The 18,171-nt window shown below is 36.4% G+C and overlaps 1 protein-coding gene and 1 long non-coding RNA gene across 15 annotated transcripts in view; one reads left to right on the forward strand and one right to left on the reverse strand.

The window, feature by feature from the left end:
• TMEM135 (transmembrane protein 135) overlaps positions 1 to 18,171 on the forward strand; it is a 280,594-nt gene that overhangs the window by 184,754 nt on the left and 77,669 nt on the right. The window contains exon 5 of one of the 14 annotated variants that reach the window (XM_084975607.1): positions 4,220 to 4,307. The exons of the other annotated variants lie outside the window; for them this stretch is intronic. The gene's annotated coding sequence lies outside the window, so the exon portion shown is untranslated. The remainder of the gene's footprint in view (positions 1 to 4,219; positions 4,308 to 18,171) is intronic. 14 annotated transcript variants of the gene reach the window in all.
• Positions 5,498 to 9,627, reverse strand: LOC146399778 (uncharacterized). The gene is made up of 2 exons (XR_014814862.1): positions 7,782 to 9,627; positions 5,498 to 7,501 (listed from the first exon to the last, which is right to left on the reverse strand). It is a non-coding gene; the product is annotated as an uncharacterized LOC146399778 (long non-coding RNA).

Raw genomic sequence — 18,171 nt, forward strand, 5'->3', positions numbered from 1 at the left:
AGTAGTCATTTGCTGCTCTCTCTTCCTGATCTCTCATCTTCAAGTTGACTAGCTTGGGCTTCTTTATGTAATGGGCTCAGTGTTCCAAGAGGTGAGAGTGGAGACTAGACTTGGGAGTCATACACTGTCACTTTTGCCACATAGTGTTGGTGAAAGCAAATCATAGGACTTCCCCAGGAAGGGAGGAGGACTAGTCTCCATCTCTAACCCTAACAAGCAAAGCAACAAAATCCCTTGCATGGGGGTTTGCATACAGGGGTGGGAGCAATCATTGAAGCCAACTTTGTAAACAATATCTGGTTCTTGCCAATTTTTTTAGTTACTTTCAGTTATTACTTCACTAATATTTTTTATGCCCCCCACTAGCGTTCCCTTTCTTCCCTTTTCCTCCTATGCTGAATTTGCTACTGTGTTTTTGAAAAACTGCTTAATTTTACGTTGCTGCAGTGATATGTAAACCAAGAGACAGACTTACATTGAGAGAGGACCTGAAATGTTCTACAGATTAAGTGCGTTGTAGTTGTGGCATCTCTTTCCAGTCTCTGAGCTTTTTTTCCTCTCTACTGTGTGCCAAGATACTGTTTTCTAACATGTTCTCCACATATTCCCAGCGTTTTGCAGAGCTTCTGAGTAACTAGCATGGGTATGGGAGACAAAGTGGTACCTGCGTTCATTTATTTTACGTGTAGTTTTTGCAGGTTTGATGTTGTTTGAACAAAGAGTTTCTTGGCTTAAAAAACAAAACCTCCATTTTAGGTAATTAGATTTGTTGGCTAGCTGAGTTTGGGATATGTGAGGTTAATTATGCAGTTAAAACACAAATGGTTTAAGGCTTTATAAAAGTATTTTTGCCTTAAGCCATTTCTAGAATATATTTTTTAAATGGGGAATTTGTATGCTTTGATTTTGTCAGATACTTTAAAAACATATTCTAGACTTGGCAACCCCAAATTGAAAGCATCAATTATACACAAAACCCAAAATTCTATAAATTAAGTTCTAACTTACATCTAAGAAAGCACTGAATATAGTAAAAGAGCAAAATTCAAAGTTTTTGGTGTATTGAAGGAGGCATATCAGTACACCAATGAGGGAAGCAGATTTTTTTTAAAAATTAAAAACAATCTTTATCAGAAACTGCCTATTTAAATGAATAGGGAATAATTAGAAAAGTAAAAATTATTACATGTTATAGGTGTATTTTTTGAGGATATGAAGGTTTAAATGAAAAAATAAAAATGTTTATAAATGTTGCTATAAATACATATATGACCCAAGGCTGGACCTTTCTGGAGCTGGGAGATAGTGCAGTTTCCCTTTTCTTCCGTCGGACAGCTTGGGTGACCATTTAGTACCTAAAATATTGCTTTAACTTGTTTTGTGTCCATTGTAGTTCTGACCTACAAAGCAATCCAGGTATAGAGGTTATCGTCTTATATTTGAAGGACTGGTTTTGTAGAAGAAAGATTTATTTTCTATGAACCTAAGAATTACAGGTATAATTTAGAGAAAGGCTGATGTCTTTGCATTAGTGAGGAGGATTTTTCAAGTAGAGCTGTCCAAAAAATATGTTTGGTTAGATGGTAAAGTTAAGTGTTTCTCATTCTTGGAGATTCTTAAGCAAAAGCTGTACAGTGATCTTTTATTGTCATTACAGGAAGGGATTCTTGTTGCAGAGAAAGGATTAGATTAGATAGTTCTCAGGGTTTATAAGTGATTAGGATTGTCTGAGTGATCCAGATAAAGCATCTCTAGGTTTCGTCTAGATCAGTGGTTCCAGGTGAGGTTAATTTTTTACACCCTCCAAGAGATATTTGGCAAGTTTGGAGACATTTTTGATTGTCCTCCATGGTGGTGGAGGTTGCTGTTGTCATCTAGTGGGTAAAGACCAGAGATGCTGCTAAACATCTGGAGTGCATAGGACAGCCTCCATCCTCCCCATCCTTAACAACAAAGAGTTAGCCATCCTCAAATGTCACCAGTGCCAAGGGTGAGAAACTCGGGTTTGGCTGAGTAAGCGACTGAAGTGGCAGTGAGACTTGTCTGGGCCAGAAGTGATTAGGGCAGCTAATACTGACTGTAGGCAAATGTGTGAAGTAGGATACAGTCACTTTCAGCAGCTTTTTGCCATGCCCATCACATTGTCAATTCCATAGCTCTCATGTTCTGCAAGGTCTGCTTCTGTACCCGCCTTCTAGGCCTTGATCTTAGCAGATTTAGCTGCATCAGGCCCTTTTTCTTCAACATCTGCTCTCTATTAGCTAGATAATCTGTAAAATGAATACACCTATGGATATTAATTATTGCTCTTTCCTTAATTGGTGATAATGCTGAAATCTTTTTTTTTCCTTCCCCCAGTGATTCATGGTAATTGTCCTGGAATGACCAGTTTTCTATTCACAGGGCTATAAAATTTGCAAATTGTCATTCACACCAATAATATGTGAATACTTTATTAAAAGCAAGCAATGAGATTCAAAATGTTTAAATAAAATTTCAAAACAAGATGTTAGAAATATTTATATGCATCAATACGAAGCTAACTAGAGCTAGCAACTTGGGTAGATTAAAATATCAATGGCAGCAATTTGAGTACTGGAAATTATTAATAATTAACAATGATATGCCATTACTTGAGGAGAGATCACTTTTGAAGACTGACCATCAGTTTTATCTACATATGTATGCAGATATGAAATAGTCAGATTTTGCAATGTATGAAATAATAGTTTTGTGCTGAAATTGAGTTGATGTAAATAAACTTTTCTGATTTCTAATTTGATGGCATAACAATCCAAAATAAAATTCACAGGTCACCCTATTATTATGGATAAAGGAGAAAAGTTTTCTTCTAGTTATTCATACTCTAGTCACTACAAAGTACTGAGTATATTTAATTGCAAAATTTATTTTTTGCTCCAATAAGTCTCACTGTATGTAAAAGTCTAGTTCTAATGAAAATTTTGAAGCAGGGTAATTACCAATATTTTAATGTTTAGTTTTCATTAAAAACTAGTCATTTCACCCTCTTTCCTTTATAAAAATGAAATCATGCTTCCATAAAGGACAGTCTGTACTTTGGCTCCTCGCTTGATTAAGATGAAGGAATGTATGCTTAGGATAACCCAGACTCTGAGACCGTGTGCGCCAGGAACCACCTGCTTTCCTTAGGGGGCTTTCCTATTAAAATATTAATCAGTCTGTTTGTTGTTAGAGACAGAATTCCATGTGAAAAATTTGGCTGACGTACACACAGGCCTCATTTTTGCCATGCCCTGCATTTAACACACCAAGAAAACTGCGTTGAGAAATACTCTGCAGAATTTTGCAGCTTCCACCCCCAATTAGTCTGGTTTATTGTTACTAATTAAATTTTGAAGACTGAAAAGGCCAAGTCATATCAGTTACAAAGTGCTTTGGGTGTTATGAGGACTTAATTTTGAGGATATTACACTATTTTCCTCCTAATCACCTTCCCAGCATGACAATATTGAGTTGTTCTACTCTGCTGCTCAAGTGCTTGTTCATCTCTTCTGACTTTGTGAGGGGAGATGATGGCGGTATTTAGATGTGGTGTTTTAGGAATATCCCAGGGAGGTTTTTGTATATTCTGTGATAGTTAGAATTTTATTTGGAAAAGTCTCAAACTTTTTAAACTGTAAGATACCTTTGAAAATAGCCCCTGGAAAAAAATCTGAGCGTCAGATGATAGAAAAACTTAAGATTGTTATTTAAATGAATCAATAAAACAAATGTTTCTTTTGTTCTTAACCATGAAATCTTATGTCCCATATGTCTGAATGCCCAATAACCTGCATTTTCAAGGTACTGCTTTGGACTGTAACCTAGAGTTAATATATGTTTGTGTTATTGGTATTTTTAAATAAAAATTAATGTATATGGCTATATTCATAAAATAATACTGGGGAAGTAAACTAAAACTCTGCAGCTGTGCTAATTACTACTAAAACGGACTGTGGGAACATGAAGAATGCTATTGTGAGAAAGTTCAAGAAAACCTTTGTTCATTTCTTTCCATGCCTTGTAATGACATCTTCTGGAGGAAAAAAAAAATTGGGAAGGAAAAACAAGTTTTGTTTTTTTCCTTTCCTGACAATTTCTATAGGAGTAGATGATTATCAGGTTATGAACATGACTGAGGGATAAAATACTATATGAGGATCGCCTTCTTCATTCTGAAACCTCCTAATTCTTTCAGATGCAGGCATTACGAAAAAGCAAGTAAGATGGAGAGAAAAGAACACGGTGGAAGTTTCTCCGAGTACAAACTGTAGTTAGATTTGCAGGTACATTATTTTGAGTTTATTTAGAAAGTTCATGGAATACTGTCCTTTGGTAAGAGGATTCCAAAGAGGAGTTGTGGATATAAACCAACCTATCTCTCCATCCATCCATCCATCCATCCATCCAAACAAAGTATTAACATTAGCAATGTGAGAGTAACGTGCTTTTAATGGATGAAGAGTTTGTACAAACAATCCTAGTTATTGATGCCTAAAATTGTGATTTTGACTTTTAGATAGACATAGACTGCCTTTGTGCCCTTTAGGTCATATGGTCCAGATGCATCCTTAAAACTGGCTATAGTCTTGACCACATGCAACTAGACTACAAAGCAAAAGGGAGTTTTCCATGACAGAAGCAACCTCTGGTCTATGAATCTCTTCTCTTTAATCATTTTGGAATCCATAACTAATAGCTAATACTGGATATAAACTCGATTTTACACTTGGCGCTAGATTTTTATTTCTGTTTATTCCTTTTTTTTTTTGTCTTTGTCTTTTGTCCTTTTAGGGCTACACCCATGGCATATAGAGGTTCCCAGGCTAGGGGTCTAATTGGAGCTGTTGCTGCCAGCCTATGGCACAGCCACAGCAACGTGGGATCCGAGCGGCGTCTGCGACCTACTCCACAGCTCACGGCAACGCCGGATCCTTAACCCACTGAGCAAGGCCAGGGATCGAATCCTCAACCTCATGGTTCCTAGTCGGATTCGTTTCTGCTGCGCCACGACAGGAACTCCTATTTCTGTTTATTCTTAATTCATTTTTCCTGTTGGAACAAGATTTGATAAATAATAGTTTCTTCTCATTGCCCTAGACCCATTAGATACTGAAAAGTTGACTTTCTATTTTGAAAAAATCAGTAGTGTTTTTTAATTCTTATATCACTTTCTTATCTATAAACTATTAAAATACTTTTATAGGTATTTTGAAAAACTATATATTTCTGTATCATGATTGTTCATGATAAACTGAATACTGAACTTGTCTTGCTGACTAGGAAGGAAGAAAAGCACAGATGTTTTCTTAAGGTTATACTGCGTAGCTGAGAGCCCTTATCTATTGTGTTTCGTTGATGTAATAAGCAGGGGAAGCTCAAAAAGAAAAATCTCGTGTGTGGAATAAGTTTGGAGGAAATGTTTGAAAAGTCTTACACATTCATTTGGTTGGGAATCCATGAATCCCTCCCCTCCTTTTTTTTTTTTTTGGTCATGCCAATTTTTATTGTGCTTTAAGATTTTTTAAATGTTTGTTAGGAAAAAAATTAATTCCCTATCTTTCCTGCCTGAAGTAGTCAGTGGGAATGAAGCATGCAGAGAGGAAGCTGCAGCTGGATGTAAATGGTGAGAACCACGGCAGATAGGAGCAAAGCCATGCCTAATCAAGGAAGGATTTTCTCAAATGAATTCCAGAATGAGCATATGCCCAAAAGAACTGGCAGATGGCTTGAGTGTGGGCACAGGATACATACACCATTTGGGATAACTTAGTGACATTCTCTTCTATCCATACTTGAGTCAAGTACCCATATGCTATGTTTAAAACCACAGTAAAGAGATTAGATATATCCTTCTATTGATTGCTGATGGCTGTTTGTTGTGGATTATGTGTTGGGATTGAGTTGGTTCTCAGTGGACACCTCAACCATGTGGAATTCAGCTGGAGGGCAGCTGTTGGCCTTTTGCCCACGGCGCAGTGTGTGTTTGGTGAAGCCGGGAGTGAGTGCTGTCTTCCTGGCCACCTTAGTTAGCAGTACAATAACCCTCACTCTAATGGTCTTTCTTGCCTTCATCAAATGACAAAAATGTGAATTGCCATACTGCCGTGTGGTATTTGTATGTGGCCCTGATGCGACCTCTCTAAAGTAATCTGAAAGCTCTTATTTATTTATTTCTGTAATGTCTCTGAGGGAAAAACATAATGTCACCCTAAGCCTGGTTCTTATTTGAAGTTAATGGGAATACCACCCTTTGGATGAAAATAACTAACTGACTACAAATTGTCTACTTCTAATAATGAGGTTTTACTTAGACAACCCATCTACTTGGCCCTGCTGAAAACACAATATTTTTTCAGCTTTAGCTTTCCTCTGAATCCATGCAAAACCTTTCTTGCTTCTCTGCTGAATGACACATGCGTTTGGTTTGGTTTGGTTTTCTGAATTGAAAAGGGAAGATGTTTGGCAGCATCAGGATATGTAAACATATTGGAAAACTGGCTCATGCAAATCTTTCTCTTCTCAGTGTGTAAACATGCAAGGTTTTTAGTTTTTGATTATAATATTTATATAACATTTTGGAAATTTAAAAAATAGTTACTTAGATCTGTTTTTCTTTACTAGAAAATTTTATAGAAGTTTTGAGCATTATGGAATTTTTTTGTCACCTTGAATCTGATTCATTTTGTAAATAGTGAGAGCTCTTTAACACAGAGACTGTATCTTAACCTATTTTAATCTGCTGTGATTGAAAGTAAGAGATGTTTCATAATTAAGTTAAAGGAAATATGTAAAAGCTGTAATTATTTAATGGGAGTTTTGAAAGAAATCTTGAGAGGAATTCATGGCAGCTCAAGGGCTTTGGAGTTACACCTGATTGCCAAACCTGCTCAATCCCATTACTGTCTGTGTCTCTAAACTTTTCTGAAGCGGGGGTAATAAGCCCTACGTTACAAGGCTCTTTTGAGCACTTAATACAGCATGTAATGTAGAGTGAGCATTCAGTAACATCAGCGATTGATGTTATCATTACACTATTATTTTAATTATTGTTGTACTGAACTCTGAAAGATCACCCCTCCACTGCCTTTTTAAAAAAATGACAGACACTGGTTAAAATAGAAGCAGCATTGTGGAGATTATTCTTACCTTGGAAGTGCAGTAACCACTCAATCAACATTAATAAAAATTTTCTAGAGGCAAAGCGGTATAATTGAAAGGCTTGAACTTGAAATAGGATAGTCATATCTCTGAGTCTTAGTTCAGCCACTTAAATGTTATGTGGTTTTCCCTGAGTAACTTATCTTCTTGAGTCCAGTTGCCTCATCTTTTAAATGGGAGTGATAAAAACCTACTTTGAAGAGCTTTTGTTAGGATTAGAGGTAGTATTTTAAAAATATCTTATACAGTGCCTGGCACTGTTAGTTGATAGTAGTTTATGATCTAGTTTATTCCTCTATTTCTTCTTTCTCCATGTTCTCTGGTCCTTTTTTTTTTTTTTTTTTTTTTTTTTTGTCCTTTTGCCATTTCTTGGGCCGCTCCCGCGGCATATGGAGGTTCCCAGGCTAGGGGTCGAATCAGAGCTGTAGCCACCGGCCTACGCCAGAGCCACAGCAACGCGGGATCCGAGCCGCATCTGCAGCCTACACCACAGCTCACGGCAACGCCGGATCGTTCACCCACTGAGCAAGGGCAGGGACCGAACCCGCAACCTCATGGTTCCTCGTCGGATTCATTAACCACTGCGCCACGACGGGAACTCCTGGTCCTTTTTTTTTATTTATTTATTTATTTTTATTTACCCTTAAAAACTTTCCATCTTTAAACTCTCCCATAGTTTCGTTTGGCCCCTTACTCTTCCTTTTCATATTTACTTCCTTGCCTGTTTGGGGTTTTTTTGTTTGTTTGCTTAGTTAGGTTTGCTGTGGGGGTTTTATTTGTTTGTTTTGTTTTGTTTTGTTTTTTGGTGGGGGGCCATGCCTGTGGCATGTAGAGGTTCCCAAGCCAGAGAAAAACCTGTGCTACTTTAGTTACTGCTGAGCCACCAGGGAACCTCCCCTTTCCTGTTTATTTTGAAGTGTGTTTTTAATGACTTTTTTTTTTTTTTTTGAAATAAATAGTCTTCTTTATTCTTTTTATATCCTCTGGAAAACTTTGTGTAAGATCGATATTATTTTCTTCTTTAATGTTTGGTAGAACTTATCAACAAAGCCATCTGGATTCAAGTTTTCTGGTTGGGATAGTTTTAAATTACGAATTCAATTTAATTAAGAATTATAGGAGTTCCCGTCGTGGCACAGTGGGTAATGAATCCAACTAGGAACCATGAGGTTGTGGGTTCGATACCTGGCCTTGCTCAGTGGGTTAAGGACCCGGCGTTGCCATGAACTGTGGTGTAGGTCGCAGATGCAGTTCGGATCCCACGTTGCTATGGCTCTGGTGTAGGCTGGTGGCTATAGCGCTGATTCGACCCCTAGCCTGGGAACCTACATATGCCGTGAGAGTGGCCCTAAAAAAGACAAAAAGACAAAAAAAAAAAATTATGGAGAACCTTCTATATAGCACAGAGAACTCTACCCAGTATTCTGTGATAATCTATGGAGGAAAAGAATCTGAAAGAGAATGGATATGTGTATATGGGTTTATAATGACTTTTAATGACCATCTAATTGACCATAAAATAGAGAAATGGGTATGGGAAAGAAAAGAAGCAGCTGAAAAAAAAAAAAAAAAAAAAAAAGAAGCAGCTGAATAAGTTGATAACTTTTAAATATAAGTTATTGACCAACCTTCCAATAATCTGCACTTCCTTTACATGATAATAATAGAGATATGAATTAAAGTGCTGTAGGTGTTTTATGATAATGTCTAATTGGTTTTTATAGTCTCAGTTCAGAGAATGTACTTTTAATGAGTGTTTAGTAAATGAATTCACATCTTTTGGTTTTGGCTTGACCATTAAATTTTCTTTTAAATTTTTAATAAAGAATGAATTTTTTCATATGTAAATCCTTCTCTGTAATCCTTTAAATAGTGAGCTTTAATTTAAAGCTTTTTTTTTTTTTAATTTGCCAGCAGAATTAGAATTTTGTTGTAATAAAGAAAGTAACTTCCAGGTTGTATTAGTTACTACATACTGAAATTTTCTAGTTATATACTGTAAATGATTTCATTTTTATGGAAGACAAAATACAGCTTACCTCCTTACCATAAAAGGACAGAACATCATATAGGCTGTATTTCCCAGCCACCATATAACATGGCTGTTTCTACAACTGGAAAATTTCAGGGTTAATATGTTGCCAGACTTTGTTTGCTGACCTTGAAGGTATAAATCAAGAATAGTGAGCAGTGCAAGGCAGAGACTCGGCCCAAGTTTTTGGCATATTTAATGTAATTTCCTACACATAATTCAGTCAGAGCAAATGCTCTCATTTGCTTAGTATATACATATATTCTGAGATTTGCCTCATATATTAGTGACAGTTTGCTTTGAAATAATTTTGTTGTACATTGAAAAAAAAATGACTCATGGAATCATAGGATTTTGTAGTTCTAATGATCCTGGAGATTAATCTAACTTCTCTTAGAAATGAAAAAAAAAAATAGTAAAGCTTAGAGAATGGAAGTGATGTGATTAAGTTTATAATCTTAATCTGGAGTCCCAAGACTTCATTCTAATTTAGAGTCTAGAATTTGTGGACCTAAGTTATATGAGATTTGAATTATTTAAGAATTTTTTAAAATTATAAAGCAATACATAGCTATTTAACTTGAGAATTGCATTGCTTAAAACTATGCAGTATCCAAAGAAAATTATTATTATGATAATGATCCTGTGTGTTCAAAGCAAAATATGTAATTGCAAATCGTGATAACACTTTTCATCCAGTAAGAATGGTTTCCACAAGGGGCCATGCAGTGGTCTGTATTTTCAGAAAAGTTGAAAATGCTTGGTGGAGTCTAAAGTTCAGCCTTACAAACTGTGTGAATGGGAGTACTATTTATTTTTTTAAAAGATGGCTGCTATAATTGGAAACTAACATTATTATCAAAAGCCTTATATAATATACCAAAAATCTATCCGTGTATGGAATTAGGCCAAGTAGAGATTGTCCTTAGGAACTTGCATTCTAGGTAACTTCAGACGGAGACATAAAGGTACACAGACAGCAAAAAACTTTGCCTAAATATATTTAACTAGAATAATTACATAATGAGATGGTTTAATGAGTCCCTCTTGGACGGTGAAAGGTAAATATTCTGTCCTAGCGTATTGTATTGGGCCGAATTGTTAATATGCCTGTCTTTCTATACCAGACTGACCTCATAAGGGCAACTGAAATAAGTACCTAACTAAATGTGAGAACTTGTGGTTTTTTGTTTATTCTGCTTCTCTTGAAGATCACACGGGGCTCCTGATAGTCTGGAGCCTACCGCTCTGTCTCTCCCCTTTTGACTTGCTCAGGCACAACGTGTTAGGAACGCATAATTTCCAGATCAATTTCTGTGAACAGATGGGCGGAGACATAGCTAAAATACGAATGAAGTACGCTGGGGCAAGGAGAAATGTGTCACTTCTTTTCCACAAAACGGACAGGATTCAGTATTTATTTGCATAAGGAAAGGAAAGGGGTGTGATAAACATGGGGGGACACAGGCCTGATGAGTAATGAAGACCAGGCAGCAAAGAACATCGTTGTTTTGGACACATTCAAGGTGCTGATCGGGGCCAAAGAACATCTAACTGCGTATGGTAAAGAAAAGCAGAAGATGTCTGGGGTAGGAAGTAATTAAATGCACCATCTGCTGAGGTCTCTAGTAGACTTTAAAATGACTTCAGGATATGTGTTTTAACCATCTTAGGCTTAAATGGTAAAAACAGCTTTCTTTACCAGGCCCTATTCACATTTTTTCTATTTCTGGCTATTTTTAGGTTTTTAAAGTATTCATATATTGTGATATTGTTTCTTTGTTGGAGCCTTGAGGGGGATAGTTTTCATATAATTCTTCATGACATAGTGATGACAGCCATAGTAAAGTTTTTCCTGAAAGTTTTGTAAGCTCTGTAACAGGAAGCCATGTATTGTAAATCTATCACTTCCTGAGAAGTCATTCCAGAGAAAACAGTATTTTTCAGCTGAATGAACTTTACTTTCACATTATTTGTTATACTTTCTGTACACTCTTGGCTTAAAACGTTCTTTTGGGTTAGTACGTTATGAGATTTCCATTACACGATTACTTTTGATTTAACCACCCATATTCTTGGTGCAAATAGGTAATTGTGAAATTGATTCTATTGATTCTATGTTTTCACATAAGTATATTCAGTTTCAAAAAATAAAAATGGTTTCCAAAAGATCCACAATCCAAAAATAGTCAAAGGATATGAAAAAACTGTTTAAACCAAATGGTCAAAACACAAAGATTTATAAACCTGCGAGACTCAATTTTACTCATAAGAAGAGTGCAGCTGGAGTTCCTTGGTGGCCCAGCAGTCAAGGATCTGGTGTTGTCACTGCTGAGGCTCATTGTCACTGCTGTGGTTCAGGTTCTATCCCTGGCCTGGGAACTTCCATATGCTGCAAGTACAGCCAAAAAAATTAAAATTCAGCTATAATATGAGGTACCATTTCTTTCATCCATCACATTGGCAAGGATGAAACAGATAAAACATAATTTTTGTGGATATAAGGAAATAGCTTATATAAGGATATGGCTACTTTGATATGCTGTTGATAGGAGTGCATAAAAATGAAAAATACACTTGTTCTTGATACAGTGAATTCAGTTTTCAGAATTTACCTCCAGAGGTATAAGAATACAAGTTTGCAAAGTATACTTTGGTATTCAATATATGTTGCATCCACTCTATCTATTCATAGGCTGTTTAAATAAACTTCAGCATTTCTGTGTGTGTGTAAAATTAAAAAGCAAAGTATGAAACAATGTCTTTATTGGGTATTTATGCTTGTAAAAATGTAGACACAATTCTACAAGACAAGAAATCAGATCTAGAACAGAAGGGAAGTTTCTTTTCATTATATTTTTGTCATTCATTTTGAACTTTTGTTTTTATCATGTACATGTATTAATTTGTAAAAAAACAGTATTAAGTATTTTTGAAATACAACTTACACGCTGTAAAATTTACCAAAGTGTCAGTTCATCTTTTTTGCACTTTATTGACAAAGTTGTGTACCTATCCATACAACCTAATTTTAGAACATATTCATCCCCCCCGAAGAAATCTTATACCATGAGCAAATTTTCCCCATCACCCCTCACGCCTCTAGCTCTAGACATCCATTATTCTTCTTTCTGTAAAGAGATTTTTCTGTCCTAAAATTTCTTATAAATGGTATGATACAACTTGTGGCCTTTTGTAACTGGCTTCCTTCACTTAAATCATGTTTTTTTTGGCTTGTTTTTTCTGTGTTTTTTGCCACATCCCTAGTATGAGGAAGTTCTCGGGCCATGGACTGAACCCGTGCTGTAACAGCAACCCAAGTTACTGCAGTGACAGTGCCAAATCCTTAATCTGCTGCATCACAAAAGAACTCTACTTAATTTTTTTTTTTGCTTTTTTTCTGGAAGTTCCCAGACTAGGGGTCGAATTGGACCTATAGCTGCTGGCCTACGGCACAGCCACAGCAACATGGGCTCTGAGCCACTTGTGTGACTTATACCATAGCTCGTGGCAAAGCCAGATCCTTAACCCACTGATTGGGCCAGGGATCGAACCTGCATCCTCATGGATTACGAGGGGGATTCATTTCCACTGAGCCATGTCGGGAACTCCTAAATAATGTTTTTGAAGTTTATTTATGTTGTTGTATACCCTTCATTACTTTTTGAATTAAAAAAATTAAAGTGAAAATAGCAACTTCAAAATTACTTATTGTGTTTATATTATGAAATGGTTGTGAAATAGAAAATTACAGAGAAATTATTTTTCGTCAATAATTACCATTTCTTGGGAGTTCGCGTTGCGGCTCAGTGGTTAACGAATCCAACTAGGAACCATGAGGTTGCGGGTTTGATCCCTGGCCTCGTTCAGTGGGTTAAAGATCCAGCATTGCCGTGAGCTGTGGTGTAGGTTTCAGACGTGGCTTGGATCTGGCATTGCTGTGGCAGTGGCGTAGACTGACAGCTACAGCTCCAATTCGACCCCTAGCCTGGAAACCTCCGTATGCTGCGGTGCAGGCCTAGAAAAGACAAAAAGACCAAAAAAAAAAATTACCATTTCTTGAACTCCTTGATGTACTAGTCACTCTATTAGGCTTTATATCTCATTTAATGCTTACAATTATGTAATAGATAATATTGTATTGTTCCCATAAATGACTAAATTGTGATATAATTTTATGTTGATTTAGACTTAACAGCATAGAGTATAAAAATGGATGTGTGCAGATGCCAAGGTTAGAATATGTTAAGTGTGATAATACAATGCTCAGTGAAAATATCATTTGCACAGGTCTAATAGAACTTTTTTCAATCATGGAGATATTCTCTATCTGCTTTGCTGTATCCACTACCACATGTTGCTGTTGATTCCATGAAATATGGCTAGTGTGGATGAGGAACTGAGTTTAATATTATTTTTTTGATTAGTTTAAATTGAACAACCACATTTTACTTCTGTCCACGACGTAATAACAGTAATCCTTACTCTTCCAATTGAAACAACCCAAACATGGGCAAAACTTATGCAGTGATTTTTATGATCGTGGACATTAGGAACTAAAGGTCAGAGATCCCTGAGAATTGGGACAGAAATGAAATAAGCCCATGGATATATGCTAGTTTACTGCCTTGAAAGACTTTCCAGGCATGGATCAAAGAGGAGGCATTCCTGCAAAGTCTAGAGGACTTTCTGAGTTGAAGAAACAGAGTGGAGAGTGAGAGCAGACCATGCTGGATGGAGTCCACTGAAGATTAGAACATACTCAACTGATTAGTGATTAGGGCATGAACATAAGGAAAACACCCCAGGTCAAAGAAAGAATGACCTGAAAGGCTTAGAGGTGCTTAATTGAATGCTTGGCACTTAAATAGCAGTGGGAATAGTATCTGTTCCTATCAGCCAGACTGGAAAATCTCAAGATTCATGTGGCATTGGGTAGAGTATGCATAAGGGTCTTATCTTAACAATGGGAGACAATTACCCCTAAGCTGAGCACTATTCCACTCTGTCTATCTTGAAAGCTCCTTCTTAAAGGATCAAACTGTTTCCAAAAAAATATGACCCAGAACAAAGCTCAAGAAGATTTATGGGAATACAAAATATCCAGCATCCACCAAGGTAAAATTCAAAACATCTGATATCCAACAAACATGACCAGGCATGCAATAAGAAACAAGATTTGACCTATAATGAAGAAATAATCAATTAATAGCAAACCCAAACTGACAAAGCTGTTAGAGTTAGCAGTCAATGGCATTAAAAAGAGCTGTTTTCAGTGATTTCTGTAGTTTCAGAAGAGTTAGAGACAGAGAAAGGGGGGAAATCCAAATCAAACTTCTAGTGATGATAGCTACGATGTATAAGATGGAAAATTTACTGGGTAGCATTAATGGCATATTATACATTCCGGAAGGAAATATTAGTGAACTTGAAGACATAATAATAGAAATGATCTGAAGTGATCTTTACTCCATGAAGAAGAGTAAGGAGAATTATTTTTTTACAAAAAGAAGAGAGAACATTAGTGAGTTGTGGGATAACTTCAGGTGGCCTACTGCATATTAGTTGGAGTTCCTAATCATTGTTGAAAATTTTTCAAATTTGATGAAAATGATAAACCCACAGAGTCAGGAAACTTAATGAAACCCTAGTACAAGAAACATGAAGAAGACTACTCCAAGGCACTTCATAATCAAATTGTAAGAAGATATTGAAGTGATGCTCATTGAGCCAATTGCTCAACTAAAATGTTCCATCAAACTAGAATGATGCCCAGTGAAATATCTTTGAAAACAAAGGTGAAATTTATTTTAGGCATGCATTTTTAAGAAAAAATGTTTAAAGTGTGGTTTCATAATATAGATAAGAGTATAATGGATGACAACAATAGCACAAAGGTCAGGAAGGGAGAAATGAAGTATATCACTGTTAAGATTCCATATTTATATGTTAAGTGGTATAGTATTACTTGAATGGAGACTATCAATTTAAAGATGTTTACTATAAACCCTTTAAACAAACAATGGAGAGAAAATGGAATCATACAAATATTTAGTTGATTCAAAAAAGTTAGAAAAGAAGAAACAAGAAACTACAGAAAAAAGCAAGATGATAGGTTTAATTCTGAACTTACCAATAAGTATTAAAATGTAAACAATCTAAATATGCCATTGAAGAGGTGGAGATTTTCAGATAGGATAAAAAAGCAAGAAACAAAAATATGATGCCCAAAGGCACTAAACTTCAAATATAAATACCCAGTCAGTTAAAAGTAGAATGGAAAACTAGCAGTAATCAAAAGAAAGCTTGTTACTGTCAGATTAAAATAGATTTCGGAGCAGAGAATATCATCAGAGAAGGTAATCTCATCATGATAAAGTAGACCTAATTCTAAATGTTTATATCCCTAATAACAGAGCTTCAAAATGTACCAAGGAAAAACATAGAACTACAGCGAGAGATTGTGAAGGCAACACCACAGTTATAGCAGGATATTTTGATAGATTCTCACAATAATTGATTGAACAAGTAGACAAAAAGTCAATAAGGCTTTAGAAGATTAGAACAACATTGTCGGCCAGCTTCACTCAACTGACATTTACTGTTTTTCTGCCCCACAACAGTAGAATTCATAATTTTTAAAAATATGTGTAGAATATTTACCAAACATACAGAATATATTCTGGGACATAAAAAATAAGTTTTGATAAATTTAGAAATAATCAAGTCACATAAAATACTTTCTGACCATGATAGAATCAAATAAGTCAGTGACAACAGAAAGATAGCTGAAAATCCCCAAATTTTTGGAAACCAAATAACACACTGCTAAGTCATGGATCATAGAACTGAGCAAAGCCAAATTAGAAAGTATTTTGAATGCAACAGAAATGAATTATCAACTAATTAAAATTAGTAGGATACAGCAGATCTTAGGGGTAAATTTATAGCGTTATACACCTATATTGAAAAAGGAAAAAAATCTTTAAAAAATCAGTGGCATATATTTCTACCTTTCAGGAACTAGGGGGAGTTCCCTTGTGGCACAGAGGGTTAAGGATCCAGCATCGTCCTGCACTGGCTCTGGTCCGGGAACTTCCACATGCTGTGGGTATGGCAATAAAAAAGAAACAGGAAAAAAATCCAAGGCAGGAGTTCCCATTGTGGCTCAGAAGGTTATGAACCCGAATAGTGCCCATGAGGATGTGGGTTCAATCCCTGGCCTCACTCAGTGGGTTAAGGATGTGGTGTTGCCATGAACTGTGGTGTAGGTTGTAGATTTGACTTGGATTCCATGTTACTGTGGCTGTGGTGTGGGCCAGCAGCTGCAGCTCCAATTTAACCCCTAGCCTGGGAACTACCATATGCTGTGGGTATGGCCCTAAAAAAAAGAAAGAAAAAAACAGCCCAAGGCAAATAGAAAAAAGGAATGAATAAACGTTTAATTGAAATAATGAAATAGAAAACAGAGAAAAAGTAGAGAAAATCAATTAAACAAGTACCCATTCTTTGATAAAATTGATAGTTAATAAATTTATACTCAGGCTGATCAAGAAAATAAGAAACAAACTACCAGTATTGAAAATGAGAGAGGTTATATCACTACAGATTCTTTTTTTTTTTTTTTTTTTTTTGCTTTTTAGGGCAGCATCGAAACATGTGGAGGTTCCCAGGCTAGGGGTCTAATCAGAGCTACAGCTGCTGGCGTACACCACAACCATAGCAACACCAGATCCAAGCCGTGTCTGTGACCTACACCACAGCTCATGGCAATACCGGATCCTTAACCCACTGAGCGAGGCCAGGGATCGAACCTGCAACCTCACAGTTCCTAGTCGGATGCGTTTCCACTGCACCACAGTGGGAAATCCACTACAGATTCTATGGATATTAAAATGATCGTAAAGAATGCTGTTAAGAATTTTGGAGTGTGATGAATATGTTATATTGATTATGATGACGATTTTACAGGTACATATACCTATGTCAGAACTTAAAAAATTGTACAAAGGCAAGATTGAAATGATCGTTAAAAGCATAGAATTCAGTGATGTTTTTGAAAAGTGATTTTGATTGTTTATGTATTTTGTTGGGTGGAGTCTAGTATATATTTTTTAAGTATACTGAGTATTATACTGGATGTATATAATGTAAACAAGCTTCTAGTCTAGTGAGATAGACATTGTGTACATCTAATAGCTTTGAGCTGTACTTGAAGTGAGAATAATACGGGAGCGCGAGAGTTGACACAGAGTTTCAGGGATTGAGCCTTGTTGGATGAGAAGCATTTCCCCTGTTAAGGAGGATGCAGTAGAGTGGATTACAGGAAACAGTGTTAACTAAAGAGCTGCAGGATGTGAGTGTTTAACACCTTATAAAATACGCTAGTAGCTATGAGAATTTTTTTCTATCGTTCATGCGTTTTTCTCCAGTGTCAAATTAGCAGCCACTGAACAAGTATTGGCTGAATAAATGAATTGGTGTTTGTGTTAAATCCAGCCACTCTACATTTGGGGTGTTGCCCTGATACTGGTTTTGTTTGTTTGTTTTTGCTTTTTAGGGCTGCACTTGCGGCATATGGAAGTTGCCGGCCTACACCACAGCCATCACCAAGGATCCAAGCCGCATCTGCAACCTGCACCCCAGCTCATGGCAACAACGGATCCTTAACCCACTGAGCAAGGCCGGGGATCGAACCCTCATCCTCATAGATAACTAGTCGGATTGTTTCCACTGCTCCACAATGGGAATTCTGCTTTGATAATGTCTTTTTAAATCAACAACCAAAGTTAAATTTGTTAGACGAAGATGAACTAAAATAGAATGGACCTCCTTTGAGCATTAGGAGCAAAAATGTTTAGACTTCCTTGAGCTGGGAAATAGCTAAAACAAAAGTTTTGCTTTTTTTTTTTAGTAACAATATTGATTAGATTTTATGTTACTGATGTTTTTAGATC

This window comes from Sus scrofa, chromosome 9 (assembly GCF_054392235.1).
Source record: "Sus scrofa isolate SSC_HxYL_T2T_F1_AM1 chromosome 9, Sscrofa_HxYL_maternal_Yorkshire_Landrace_v2.0, whole genome shotgun sequence".
NCBI lineage: Eukaryota > Metazoa > Chordata > Mammalia > Artiodactyla > Suidae > Sus > Sus scrofa.